This window comes from Mastigoproctus giganteus, chromosome 9 (genome assembly GCF_048544385.1).
Source record: "Mastigoproctus giganteus isolate SK-2022 chromosome 9, ASM4854438v1, whole genome shotgun sequence".
Lineage (NCBI taxonomy): Eukaryota > Metazoa > Arthropoda > Arachnida > Uropygi > Thelyphonidae > Mastigoproctus > Mastigoproctus giganteus.
In genome coordinates this window covers 58804872-58820034 of record NC_143583.1, presented here as the reverse complement: position 1 = coordinate 58820034, position 15163 = coordinate 58804872, and the positions used below count along the sequence as shown (strand labels likewise).

The 15163-nt window shown below is 41.0% G+C and overlaps 1 pseudogene across 1 annotated transcript in view; it reads right to left on the bottom strand.

The window, feature by feature from the left end:
* LOC150080270 (ras-related protein Rab-11B-like) overlaps positions 1-3011 on the bottom strand; it is a 109501-nt pseudogene extending 106490 nt beyond the window's left edge. Inside the window, exon 1 of the transcript XR_016547424.1 lies at positions 2793-3011. The product of XR_016547424.1 is annotated as a ras-related protein Rab-11B-like (transcript). The remainder of the gene's footprint in view (positions 1-2792) is intronic.
* Positions 3012-15163: the final 12152 nt, after the last annotated feature.

Sequence of the window (15163 nt, the reverse complement as noted above, 5' to 3'; positions counted from 1 at the left end):
GTTTGCAGATGTTGTCCTCTGAGCAAACAAGGAGGAAGAACTTCAAGAGAAACTAACACATTGGGAAAGAATAGTTAGTGAGTATGGTCTAAAGATAAGTGGCCAGAAAAGCAGAGATGGTGATGGACAGAGGGGAAGAGGTGAGTGTAAAAGGTGTAAAACTGGGGAAGGAAGTGGTGGATAATTTTAGGTACCTAGTAATGTTAATAGCTAATTATTGGCTAGGGAAGTTCCAATGAAGTGTAAAAAGCTGATAAATGGGGTATATTTGGTCCCTATTCTGACTTATGCTGCTGAGACGTGGAGGATGAACAAAAGAATTCTAGCAGAATCCAAGCAATGAAAATGAAGGTGTTAAGGACTATGCTAGCTAAACTAGAAGAGATAAAATAAGAAATACTGACATAAGAATAAATTTGGGAAGTCTGAGGGAGATTATTACATCATATTTGCAATGGTTTGGACACATGAACTTGTACAGATTAACAAGAAGAATGTTTGAGATGAAAATGGACATGAGGTCGAGAGAGAGACCCAATAAGCAATGGAAAGATCAGATTAGAGCAGATGTGGAAACAAAAGGAATTGAGTGGGAGAGAATGATAGAAGACAAGATCTGGGGAGATAAAAAAAGATGGAAGGCTTTGACTCACCTGACCCAACCTTAGGTTGGAACAGTAAGGAAGATGAAGACTCCTATCAAAATGATCAGAGTTCTAGGAGTATAATTACTCCTAGATCTCTGACATACTCAGTTTGGTACCACCCATATAATAAATTATTGAGATTACTGCTACCCAAATTCCATACCTTTCATTAAATCTCAATTGCCATTTTACAACCCATTTGCTAAATTTTTATAGATCCTCTTGAAGGAGCATACACTAATTACTGTCATTAATCACTGTGCCCACCTTCGTATCATCAGCAAACTTGAAATACGTACATCAATATCATTAATAAATAGTAAAAACAGTAAGGGGCCCCAACATGAACCCTGGGAAACTCAGCTCATTACATTAGTCCATGAAGAATAGTAGTCATTTATAACTACTACTAACTCTCTCTCTCTCTCTCTCTCTCTCTCTCTCTCCCCTAATGCTTTCTCCATAGTAGTAGTAGTAACTTGTCCCTAATGCTACGATGTTCAAATTTATACAATTGTACATGTGGTACAGTAGCAAAAGCTTTACTGAAATTTAAGCATATGATGCCTAAATTACTGTGTCCAGTTCCTTTCTAACAAGCTAATCATACTGGCAGGGCATGATCTCCCTTTAACAAATCACCGCTGTGATTATCTAATGCCTCCTATCAAAATGATCTTGTTATGTCTGTTAACCCTAGATTCCATTATTTTCCTAGTTAAACTTACATATATGGTGTTACCCATATTACCTTTTCAACCATCCTTGTTAATAGGTGATACATTTGCACATCTACAATCTGTAGATACCAACGGTGAATCTAAAGTAGTAGTAGTAATAGTAGTGGCATGTGATGCAAGAAAGCAAATGTATAAGCAGCATCAGCCAACAAAAAAAAAAAAAAAAAAAAACACACCATTCTCTCCAAATGCCTGTCCAGTTCCTCCTTAAATTTATTCAATCTATCAACTTCCACAACGACAGATGGAAGTTTGTTCCAGCAATTACCCACCCGCTGGCTAAAGGCAAATTTCCACACATCTATTCTACATCTGTCTTTTCTTAATTTGAATTTATGCCCCCTTAGGTTCGTAATCTGAACAAGTGGAAGGATCCCATCAGAATTCAGCGTGCTCAACCCATTCAAGATGCTCTCATTATGATGGCAAAATCAGTTGTGCATCTAATTTTAATGTAACTGGAGAAATTCTATCAGCCCTGGCCACTATGTTCACTTTTAGCTGAAGCAATTCCTCTTCCACCTTAGTTTCTGTTATAAAATAATTTAAACTCCCAATCAGTATTAGGCAGACTTGTGCTAACCACATCTCTAAAAATTTCTGCATGTGCAAATGTAGATTCAAGTTATTTATTAGCAATCTGTACAGAATCAAGTTATAGAAATATATCTGACTGTTACCTGTTTTATTTCTGTTAAAGAAAAAAAAAAATTATTTTGAGACTGGAATTTTTTCACTAATTTCTATGAATGCTGCATGTGGCTTGTGGGTAAGTTTTGTCACATCTGGCAAATTATATATCATTTTCAATTATACCAGGTTCTACTAAGTTTACTGCTTTAATCTTGAGACCACAGTGGAAGTTCTACTGTCATATTTTATCCTAGTATTCCTAATTCCATCTAGCTTTAAACCGTTCTTTGTTTAAAAATGCTCTAGTTTTGTGAAGTTTATATACAAATAATTATGTAATCTGTCATGCCATTCTGAAATTATAACATATTTTACTATAAGAGTATTGCATCATATCCTTCACACCCTTGCAAGGGAAGTGACAAGTCGAAAGCTGTCATTTCTCAGGAAGTATGCTTTAGGAATTTTTAATTTACATATATTACCTAAATTCGAAACCTGTTGTTGTTTAATAACTTGCTTACAATAGCACCGGAAAATGAGAAAGAAATTCAAAACATATATGGGTGCTTATTAAAACTGAATTCGTTTTAAACTTAAATCGGATTGCTACCTGGTCAACTCCCCGCCACTTTTAAAGGAAATAAAATAAAAATACAACAAACTTAACCAACTGTTTTTAAAGACTTTAATGCTGTTTCCCAACTGTTATAATTCGTCATTTTTCAACTATCAAAGAAATCCTAAATAAATGATAAAACAACTAACTCACCTTTAAAAAGATAATCATACTCATCATCTCTAACACCCATTTTCACTTGAAGGAAAACGATTATTCAACCAAAGACGAATAGTACCGTAAACAAGTGAATCTCAATCTAAGTTAAGATTTCAAAGGTATTTATAATTCTGAGGGGAATAATTGAAAACAAGTTTCTATTTTCCCTATAAATTTAAAATTCTCAATTATCAAAAAAAATTCAAAAACAAGAGAGGAAAAATTACATATAAATTATAGAAGCGAAAAAATTTTATTAATTAGCTATTATTATTAAATTACACAGATTTACCATGACTTGTCTTAAACTACACCACACCCGCCAATCTCTAAAAATGGTTAACAAGAGAAAAATAACGAAAATAAATAAATAAAATTATCACAATTAAAAATAAACTACAGTAGTTTTCTTTTGGCTACAATACGAAAATAAAAAATAAACCTTTCATTATCGGGGGTAGGGGGGCGTTGGTCGACAGAAAGCCAACGTGAACGAAACGCAAAGACAAGTACAACCGCTTTATTTCCTTACCAGTTCCATAAAGGAGCAGAGAGCCCAACTCAAGCAGTGAAAACAGCAGAACTGCGGAGTGATTTGAAAATAACCATCCATTTTTAGAAAACTATTATTGTAATATTGTGGAATATACAATATTTAATCATGTAATATTTGTTAGACTATTTTATTCTATTTACTTTTCACATTTTCAAATATAAACATAGATATAGCACTGTCAATAAACATAGATATAGCATTGTCAACAACTACTACGTTTCTCAGTGAATGTCAAACGAGTCCACAAAAACATTGTCTACCTAGAATATTTGCTAAGAATATTTGCTGATGCTATCGAGGCAGTGTTAGGTGGGTCGGAAACCTGCTAGCTTGGGGGGAGACAAAGACCAATAGATTGACAGTAGCCACTGGCAGAGGTGAAAGAGATTCTTGCACTGCTTCTATTAGAATGAGCAGAAGCCTGAAAAACAAGATGCATGGTATTTCAGAGACTGCTGGGAGCCATTGCGGTACAAGTAAACACATGGGTTGTGTTACGGTAGCTAAGAATAGAAACAGGTGCAGGTATACTTGCGTGTATACCAATGCTAGGAGTTTAGGAAATAAATTTGATGAATTTGAGGTATTGCTCAAAACATCAAAGACAGATATTGTTGGGATATCAGAGACGTGGTGTCACACAGATATAAGGGATGCAGAACTGCAATTTGGGGAGTACAACGTCTACAGAAAGGATAGACAGGATAGGAAGGGGGGAGGGGTTATGCTATTAGTTAAGAAACACATAAAAACCAAGGAAGTGAAGCCAGTCGACATCGCTGGACAGTGCAGTGTTGAGTCAGTTTGGTGTGACATAAGCATTGGGAGATCAAAATTGAGAGTAGGAGTGTGCTATAGGCCTAATGACTCTGATAAGTATAATAAGGAACTGTAGAGGGAAATAGAGTGGACTAGTAAATCAGAGAGTCTTATAATGGGAGATTTTAATTTCCCAGATATTGACTGGAATTTGGGGGCTGGTTACTCACGCACTAGCAGGGCTTTTTTGGACTTATTGGATGATTGTTTTCTACATCGGCATGTTCTGGAGGCAACTAGAGGGAGTAATACTCTTGATTTGATTATCAGCAGTGATTCTTCATGCATTAAGAATCTGCAGATAAATGAACCACTAGGTGGCAGTGATCACAGTGTGCTGAAGTGGGATTTACTCAAAGAGGTAACTACCATTAGGGGTAAAGGGAAGGGTTATTGCTTCCGTAAAGGCGACTACGATGGACTGAGACAGTATTTAAATTCTATACAGTGGGACCAACTGATGATGTTACCAACAGCAAATTCAAAATGGGAAGCATTCAAAGAACTTATCTTGGAAGCTACTAGGCTTTACATACCAACTAAGAAATATTGTTCAAGGTTTAGGCCAAATGGATGTCAGATGAACTAATGAGGCATATGGCAGAGAAGAAAAATGCATGGGATACTTACAAATTAACACATGACACAGAAGCCTATGATAGATACAAGTTGATATGCAACCAAGTTACAAAGGAGGTTAGGCAGGCAAAGGCAGATTACGAGAAATCCTTGGCGAGGGATGCAAAGAAAAACAGCAAAGAGTTCTTTACTTATGTTAACTCTAGAAGGAAGGGAAATGAATCAGATTGGTCCACTTGATATCGATGGGTCAACTGTTGATGATCCTGCTCAGGTAGCTAACAAACTGAATGAATATTTTGCATCGACATTCACACATGAGGAGTTATTCAGCAAGGGGAATGCCAGAGGTGTATTCAACTCTAGCAGTAAGCTACAGAATCTTGAAATAACTGGGAGTAAAGTGGAGGAGAAACTGTTGAAGATAAACACAAGAAAGGCACCCGGGGTGGATGGGATCTATCCAGTTATATTAAAGGAGGCAGCAAAGGAAGTAAGCAAACCCTTAGCCATAATTATGAGAGCTTCCTTGGACTCAGGGGAGGTACCCATAGACTGGAAATGTGCAAATGTGACCCCAATTCACAAAGGAGGATCAAAGGCTGACACAAGTAATTATAGACCTGTGAGCTTAACTTCTGTTCCAGGAAAATTAATGGAGGCACTGGTTAAAGAAGCACTGCAGGAACATTTAGAGAAGACTTCAGTTATAGCTCAGACACAGCATGGTTTTGTTAAAGGGAAGTCTTGCCTGACCAACTTGATTGGATACTATGATGCAGTCACAAAAGAACTGGATGCAGGGAATAGCTTTGATATTATATACTTGGATCTTAGAAAGGGTTTTGATACTGTTGCACATGGAAGACTGCTACACAAATTGAAGCAGTGTGACATTGGAGGCAAATTGCTGCTATGGATAAAGGGGTGGTTGAGGGGGAGAACACAGAGAGTGGTAATCAATGGACACTGCTCATCGTGGACTAATGTTATTAGTGGAGTCCCTCAGGGCTCAGTGTTGGGTCCATTATTGTTTTCTGTATTTATAAATGATATTGATGATGGTATATCAAGCTTAATGTCAAGTTTGCAGACGATACAAAGGTTGGCAGGGTTGTCAAGGACACTACTGACACTATGCTGCTGCAACAGGATCTGGAAAGGTTGAGCAGATGGGCTGAGAGGTGGCAAATGAAGTTTAACATTGACAAATGTAAAGTACTACACATGGGAAACAGCAACCCCAGAGCAACGTACCAAATCTGTGGTACTACACTGACAGTGGTAGTACCACAGAAAGGGACTTGGGGGTGGTTGTGCAGGCAGATATGAAGTTCTCTGAGCAGTGCAGACGGGCTGCAAGAGTAGCTCATGGAGTATTGTCAATGATATACAGGAATTGTTTCAGCAGGGATAAGGAGGTGATTATTCCATTGTATAAGGGAATGGTCAGGCCACACCTAGAGTACTGTGTACAGGTCTGGAGGCCTCATTTCAAGAAGGATGTAGAGCTGCTGGAACGAGTACAGAGAAGGGCAACAAGATTAGTGAATGGAACAAAGGGGTGCTCTTACGAAGAAAGGCTTAAGTTTTGCAAATTACAGTGTCTGGAGACTAGGCACCAGCGAGGTGATCTGATAGAGGTGTATAAAGCCTTGAATCGTTTGAGCATGCTCAATGCTGATGGGATTCTTCCTCTAGCTCAGAAAAATCACCTGAGAGGGCATAAATTAAAATTGAGGAAAGACAGATGTAGGATAGACGTGCGGAAATTTGCCTTTAGCCAGCGGGTGGTTGGTGTTGGTGGAACAGACTTCCATCCCTTGTAGTGGAGGTTGATAGCCTAAATAAGTTTAAGGCTCAGCTGGACAGGTATTTTGAAAGAACAGAGGGATGAAGTGGAAGTGGTTTTTTTTTTTTTTTTTTTTGGCTGATGCTGCAGAAGCTTGCTTTCTTGCATCAAATGCCTCTACTAATGCTAATGCTAAAAGTACAACCTAAAATAACCAAAAAGCCCTAGTGAACATGCCTGTTTTGCTAGACAAACAACCTGATTAGCCAGGGGAAAAACTTTACTATCTATGCCTGAGACCGACGAACTCAGTACGGAGTGAAAAAGGTCTCTAAAGTCGACAGGATTCGAACCCGGGCCTTTTCCACCATTGGGGGGGGAAGACGGTGACGATACCACTGTGCTACACGCGCAGACTCATGAAGACAATCAGGCGATCATTAGCCCCAATAGGTTATGGGGGAATATTTGTTGAGCTGACGGGAAGCTATGCACCCGTCAGCTCAACAAAGAACTGTTCAGGCAGGTGCACGGTCCGTAATGGTCTGGGACGTGTTCAATTGCTACACGTTTGGACCTCTGGTACGTCTAGAAGCATCTCTGAACCGTCCCCAAGTTAGAGTGTATTTAGTGTCAAGCAGCACCAGGAGTTTTCCCCCATCTCCATTGCTTTCATTGTAGGTGAGCCAGTTCACTGGAAAGGCCGGAGATTTAAAAGTGTGTGGATACTGTATGCGTATAGTGTTATGTACCGTTGTTCTTCTGGCCGTTTACCCGCTGGGCCCCTGCTGAGGCACAACGTTGTCCACACTCAGCCCCGTGGAGGCAGGCCAGGTATACAAGCATTATAATTATTAACTCTGGCAGATCCTGCCACCTAATTTCCTGAGATTTCAGTGGCTAGGACCTTAAAAAAAAAAAAAAATTTGGTGGGGAGGGGGTAAGAGCGCTAGGATTTGAAAGGCCGAAACTATTGGCAAACAGTAATTTGGACATGATTAAATTTGGACGTGTAGGGCAATCGCTTGAGTACAGATAAAGTAGGGAAGGGAGACTAAATACTGGGGGGAAGAGAGACAGACAGAAATATGGAGTCAATAGGGAAGGCTACCCCAATAGGTGTCAGTGGGGCATGCCCATGCCCCCACAAGAAGGAAAAATGGGGGGGGGGGGTGGCGGGGAAGGGAGGAGACAAGAGGACAGGCACCTCCCCCTGCCAGGGAAGTGGAGTGGAAAGAAAGCCAGGAAAGAGTGCCGAGCTCGGTCGCCAATTGGCGCACTGGCAGCAAATCTGCTATTCAAGGTGGGAAGGGAAAAAGATATGGGTCCAACAAAGCAGTCGGAACCAGTTCCCCGAAGTCAGCCCATGAATGACATCGGGGAACCAGTTCCCCGATGTCATTCATGGGCTGTGTCCATCCAGGTAGGTTGAGGTCAGTCACGTTTATGGGTTATATACCCGACCAGGGTAGTGTCTCGTGGAGTGTCTCTTTTGCATCCCGGATGGGTCTGTTCTGTTGATCCTGTTTCCATCATCAGGGAGGGCGGTCCAGTGCCTTTTTCATCCAGTGAGTCCATCGTTTCTGTGGTGTACGTCCTATTCAAGTAGGTTGGTAGGGTCAGACAATTTGGGTTTCAGTGCTGGTGTATTTGCTCATAGTCCAGTGTTGTCGAAGTTTAATGTCTGCTACAAGGCATATTGTGCCCTTAGTTCCTGATCGCAGAACAGGTTCTTCTTCTGGCAAAGAATTCTTGTGCAAATCTCGTGATGTTCTTATATTCTTCACTTGGTCCAAGAGATGATGCTCCTGGCCTCGCGGCACGTAGGTCAATCTTGTTATTAGATTTCTATGTAGGTCCTCGTAGTTTGTACATTCGTGCATGAGGTGGGTCCAGCTTTCCGGTTCGCCGCATGAACAGTTTGGGTCTTGGAGGAGGCCCAGAGATGTTAGTTTCTCGTTGAAGGGGCCGTGACCCGTCAATAAGTAGGTGGCATATGGGCCTGGGTGGAACCATATAGGTAGTTTCGGGAAAACCCTGTCTACATCAGGTATGAAGCGTCGTGTCACCTCCCCTTTGGTTGAGTCTGTCCACCTGTTTTGCCATTCCTGTTTTAAGTGTGCCAAGAGCCGAGCCTTTTCCATTTTTATATTGTTTGTGGGTTCAATCGTAAAGCCCGAGTATGTCACAGAGAACCTGGAAGAACCTGGTTCTTCCAGGTTCTCTGTAGTAAGAACTCTGCAGTAAGAACCTGGAGCGCCTCCGTGCGCTCACAGTATTGCAGGCTCGGGTGGTTTTGAGCAATATTGTTCGTTGTGTCGAGTCCAGTATTCTTTTGTTGGTGGTCAGTCTGGTTCTATGGTACCATATTGGTGCACCGTATGTGATCGCCGGGAGAAAAGTAGTCTTGTAGTATAGCAACATGGTTTGTTTACTCAGCCCCCAGTCCCTGCGTGGACTCGCATAATCAGGCCCGAGTAGTTCCTAATCTTGGTCCTGAGTTGCCTGAGATGCAGTTGGAATGTGAGCTTGCTGTCAAAAATGATCCCGAGATATTTCATTTGTTGGGTGAATTTGACTGTAGCGCGATTTATTTTAATTTGCGGTGGCCTCCTTATGTCCAATGTTCCCTTAAGCAAGATGGAAGTCGTTTGGCAGGCGAGATCTGTAGAAAGTTCTCCGTAGCCCACGCTGAAGAGCTTGATTTGCTCTAGTCTCAAGTTGTGTCCTATTATCTGCCGTCAGAGTGAGAATTAAATCATCGCAAATGCTTCGGTTACCACCTCCCCAAGGCCAGTGTTCAGAAAATCATCAAATACAGCAGTGGTCCAAGCACGGAACCCTGGGGGAATCCCCTGTGAATGTTCCTGCTGATCTGTTGGTATGGTACATTCACTTCTATTTTTCTGTGTGAGAGGTAGCTTTTGATATTATTATAAAGGATGCATGCGACCTGTGCCATTCTGAGCCTGCCCAAGACGCTCGGCCACTAAAGTGAGTCGAACGCGCGGCCAAAATCCACTGCAATAGCGAGAAAGTACTTCTGTTGGCAATCATTCACTGATATCAGTAGGTTTCTCATTGCATCGACAGTCGAGTGACCTAGCTTGAATCCGAATTGTTTTTTTGCCTCAAGGTTGGTAGTGGAGTAGTAGTGTTGTATCCGTCTATGATGGAGCCGTTCATATAGCTTACTTAAAACTGTTAGGAGCGCTATGGGTCGATATGATTCCGGGAGTACCGGATTTTTGCTTGGGGCTTTGAGAATTAATTTCACATTTGCTGTTCTCCACTCCATAGGGAAGTAGCCAGCCTCCAAGCAGCAATTGTACAACCTTAAGAGAAGTTGCGGTTCTAGGTCAGCAACCTTCTTTATGATTTCAGGTTCAAGCATATCTCTTCCAGGGCATTTTTTGGGCCTAATCCGGGCAGCCGCTTCTTGGAGTTCCTCCATTGTAAATGGTTGTTACCTCTGTTCCGTGAGGTATTCTTCATTTTCTTTGCACAGCTTGAGTTGTTGTTCACTGGATGGCTGTGCTGGTTCCTTCAGTATTGGGTTTAGGAGGTTGTTGACTGATTCCTCCGACATTGTTGTTAGAGTGCCTTGTGGAGTTCGAGTCGTCGTGAGGACTTCTCCCCTGGGGAGTTTGTTCGTAGTTACTTTGTGTATAACCCCCCAGGGATCCGCGTTTCGAGCTGTGGAGGCAAGCAACTCCCAGGATTTTCTTTTACTCTTTTGGATTTTGTTTGTGTATAGATTTCTTGCCTCCCTATAGCGTTGTCTTAAGGCCTCCACCTCAGCCTGCGGCCAAGACCTGCGGGCTCTTTGGAATTGTTTCCTTCTATTTGCGACCTCCTTCCTAAAAGTCCGCAGCCCCCGGGTCCACCATGGGACCATTCCTGGGGAGGGTATCTTCTTCTTTATGGTTGCACTGCTGGACTCTGTGATTATGTTAGTCACTGTTCTTTGCAGGATGTCTGGATCAGTTTCCTTCTCTATTTGCTGTTGTCTAGCTTTGATAGCTGTGGCCAGGTGATCCGCAAACTGATTCCAGTCTGCTTTGTGGATTGCAAATCTGTTGGTGGGATATCTGGTGATTGGAGTTCTGGTTAGCGTTCTTGAGATTCGGTACGTGATCACCCGGTGATCGGATGTTGTCCAGGAATTTTCGACCGTCCATCCGTCGCTGTGCGCGGCCATATTGGCTGTGGCTATTGTAATGCCTATGTCTGCTTCCCAAAGCAGGTTGCAAAAGGTGGGCAGGTTACGTGTCTATCCTTGCAGATCATCTGTATCCCTTCGTTATCATTGTGCACCCATAGAGCAATGGACTCTTCCAGCAGGACAATGCGCCAACCCACAGAGCCGTGGTGACTAGATCATGGTTCTAAGAGCATTCCGCACATTTTACCACTATGGTATGGCCTCCCTGTTCATCGGATATGAACCTTGTGGAGCATCTTTGGGATGCTTGGAAAGGTCCGTTCGAACTTTGGATCCTCCACCCAGGAATGCGACGAAATTATGGACAGCGTTGCAACAAGCATGGACGGAAATACCTGTAGAACGTTTTCGTGAACTAGTGGACTGAATGCCTTGCTGTGTGACTGCCCTTAGGCGGGGAAAAATGGACCTACCCGTTACTAAATAAATAAATTTTCTGTTTATACTCCGGCACGACAACCAAGTCAGTTGAGTTTACAATAAATCTTCAATACAAATATTTATCGTATTTAGTAGTCACGGGCTTGAACCCCGGTCCACTCAAGGAACGCGTGCTATGCACTCTCGCTCCTGACCACTGGGCTACGTCAGGCCTCTCCCATGATTTCTGTCCACTCAGCGTAATAATGGATTTATAGTCAGTGTTGGGCATTTTCAGTTCAGAGGAATATCCAGTCTCAAGATGTTTAGCAGCAGCATCCGCACGATTATTACCTGGAATACAGCAGAAGGTAACCTTCTGGTTGGCAGTTTGATAGTAAAATAGTGTATATATCGAAGATTGCTTGATATGGTGGTTGGTTGTTTATGTTATATAGAGCTAGTTTTCTTGCGAATAATTCTGCGATATAGATACTGCATTCAGTAGAAAGAGCCACAACTACTAAGTCGGAAGAAATTGATGCAGCACCTACAGCTGCATCTGTTTTTGAGCCATTAGTATAGATATGTACTTTCTCTGAGTTTTCCAAGGAATTCGCTTTATGGAGTGGTTTAAAGTTAGTGTTTGCCAACGAGGATTTTCCCCATCTTAAAAAGAAATTGTAGCAGAGAGGTGAGAATTCAGTCCAGGAAAGTTCAGGAATAGTAAGTTCTTGGAATATATTCTGGAAGTTCATATCCAAACTGAGCATGAGCTCTTGCAGTCAAAGCCCGGCGGGGCGGTTTTTATTAGGTTTATTGTGATATAGCATGCCGCATTGGGGATCAAACAGATACTGCCAGCTGGGGTGGGATGGAATACTGTTAATCTTTTCTGTATAATTACGCAATAAACATTTTCTCATGAGGTGTAGAGAAGGTTCATTTGCCTCAATATACAGGATGTGGGCCAGAGATGTTCTGAAGGCTCCCACAGCTGTCCTAAGGGCACTTTGGATAGCTGTGGACATGCTGGATAGTGTTCACAAGCAGTGGCGGATTTCCGCACAGGCGCACCAGGCGCGCGTCCGGGGCCTCTTAAATCGAGGGGGCCTCAAATCTCAGGTCTCAAAAAAAAAATAAAATTGTTTTATTTTAAATTTTTACACTCATCTTTATTAACGTTACTGAATAAAACTATAATTTAATAAGAGAAGTTAGTAAACACTTACGCGAATATCCCTACATATATGAAATATCTATGGGAACTAAGTGAATCTGAAGTAGAATACATATTATCATTAATGCTTAAATTAAACACTTTCACTTTTTTCCTAGTGGAGGTAAACGTCACAGGTTTCTTCCACGAGTGAAGAACCCTGTGACGATATTGCTCAAGAAACGATATTAGATTTGTTCGCGGAGGCAGTTCAAAACTATTCGCAACTAATTGGGAACCAATAAGCAAGCGCAGTAGTCTTTTAAAGCCTCTGAAATCACTACTGCGCTGGCTCACATGTAACGGAGCATCGTCTTTTTTAATAGCTTTCGGAACTAACATTTCACTCACGAATCTGTTACAAATTACTAGAGTTTGGTGTGGTTGGTGTTTTAGTGTAGAAGTATTTTTGTTTTGTTATCAAGTAAGTATCTGTAATATCTTATGTATTGTTTATGTATTTATCAAAACTGAATTGTTTGACGAGGCATGACATTTATAGCAAGTGATAATTGGGAATTAATTTTTTTAATTCTCAATTAATAAAATATGTATGAGAGAATTGCGCAACCAAAATTATTAAAACCGCAACACCAACTCTAGAGCGCGTGCTATAGTAAAAACGTGAGCGTAGAATGCACATTGTAGTGGTACTGAAAATATTTAGAGGTGGGCCTCAAAATTGAATTGCGCCGGGGGCCTCTCAAGTGCTAAATCCGCCACTATTTCCTTTACAATTAAGAAAGCCAGAAATATCTTTGAAACCATTGCCATTAGCAGTGCTGAAGCTGAGCGAGCTTTCAGGGTAATGAATAATATCGTGTGAATGAATGAATGAATATGTTGACAATTAAACACGTTGCAGATTATGATGATCATACATCTAAATGGAAAACCATTGGTTCAATTTGATCCGGATCGTTATGTCAAATCATTCCTCCGTAATAATAGCTCAGCTATTGGGCAAAGAAGAAGATCGAAAACATATATTAATAAAGCAGTAAATTGCATATGGCAAATTTTTAGAATAAAATTTTTTTGAATATTTGTGCAATTTTTTTTTATGTAATCTGTGATGTTTGTGTACCTTTTCTAGAGCAGTTTTTTATGTAACATTTGTTTTTATATTCTACAATGTTTTGTGATAATTCGTTATTTGTAATATGGGGATATATTTTTGTTATTTTTTATTCTCAATATTAAAATTTTTTCATGAAAAAAATGTATCCATTATATTTCACAAGTTGTAAAAAAAACGAATAAAAAAGTCGCGCGTCTGCCGAACACGCCGGTAGATGGTTTTATGTGAAGCATCCTTATGTTTCACACAATTGAGAAACATCCTTTGCGGATGTGACGTCATAATATTCAAAAATTCCAAAAAGTTAGAACTCGAGATATCGTACTGGTCAACGTCACGCGCTCTAATCTAAGCATACTACTAGTGAGTGTTCCGCACAGACTAGTGATCTCGGCGTGGGAAGCACCTCTGGCAGATTGCGCGGGTGACGTCACTTCCGTGACCGATCAGATTTACTCGGTAGGTACCCCGCCCCAAAGGATATTTCAAAAATCGGCAAAAGTGCGAGTCCATTCTTAAAATATTCAGAGCTCACCACTGGTGCCACCCCTCAATACTTCTATCTCGTCTGATACTAGTGATAAATAAGTTTCCTGTAGGAATATGCCACCTGGTTCATAGCTATCAATGGCTGATAATTTTCATTTCGAACCCAACCGGTTGCGGCGTACTGCTAGCAGAGGGAAGTGTGTCAGCGACCGAGAGGATTTACATGATCTTATGATCACGTAAATCGTCTTTTGTATTATCAAAGTCTCTACAATTCCATTGAAGTATTTTTTCCATTAAGAGGTTTCGTTGCTTGTTTTTATTTCTGTCTGGTTTCTAGTTGTGGCTTGTTTGCATCAATCAACTTTCGGTTTGACTTTCTTTGGAAAGAAGGGGACGTGTCATTTCCATCAAATTGGTCGCATGACGTTCTTAAATTCCTTTATTTGAATCTTCTGTTGATCAATATCCATTCTGGTTTAAACTGGTGGTTTCAGTATTATGGTTTCTGTCACTTTTAATTTTGCTGTTGGAGGCACATCGGCTGGGATGGTAATTGGGGTATTACTGGCTTGTTCAGTTTTTTGTTGAGAAAGACAGTGTTTGGAAGCAGAGAGCATGGAACGTGCCCAATTAGCATAGATATATTTGGAGGAACTGTAACATCTGTTTGAACACCTAGTGACCGAAAACGTTGAGTAGCTGTGGCATATGTACGCTTTGGCTCAATTTTGATTTTTTTGTCTTCTCGCTCCTGAATATGGGTCTTTGTTCTCAACTTTATATTTCTGCATTTATTTTTTCCCTTTTTTTCATAGTTTGCATATTTTGGAGAAAGCCGGGTGGTTACCCTTCCAGTTTCGGCAAGAAGAAGTGGTAGCAGTGCATTCAGACTGATTGTGATCCTTTGATTAGGATATATTGCCTCACCTCGACATGCAGTTTGGGAGTGTCTGTATTACTGATTGGGTTATACAGTATAATCATGTTAATCAGCACCTGATTGTGTTCGGGATATAAGGACGGACACGACAATGGAGATAGCTTTCATTTACAGATGTTGGTATGATGGGAGAGCTGAAACTGGAGAGCTGAGAATTATGCTCCTTATAGGAACAAGAATACCATCTTACGAGTCATGAGCCTTCTTTCACGGACGACTCTTTGTTCATGGAGTTATCTAATGTATGACTGACCTTTGTATGAGGACCATCGCTGCATTCTGATTACCAGAATTAACTTCAA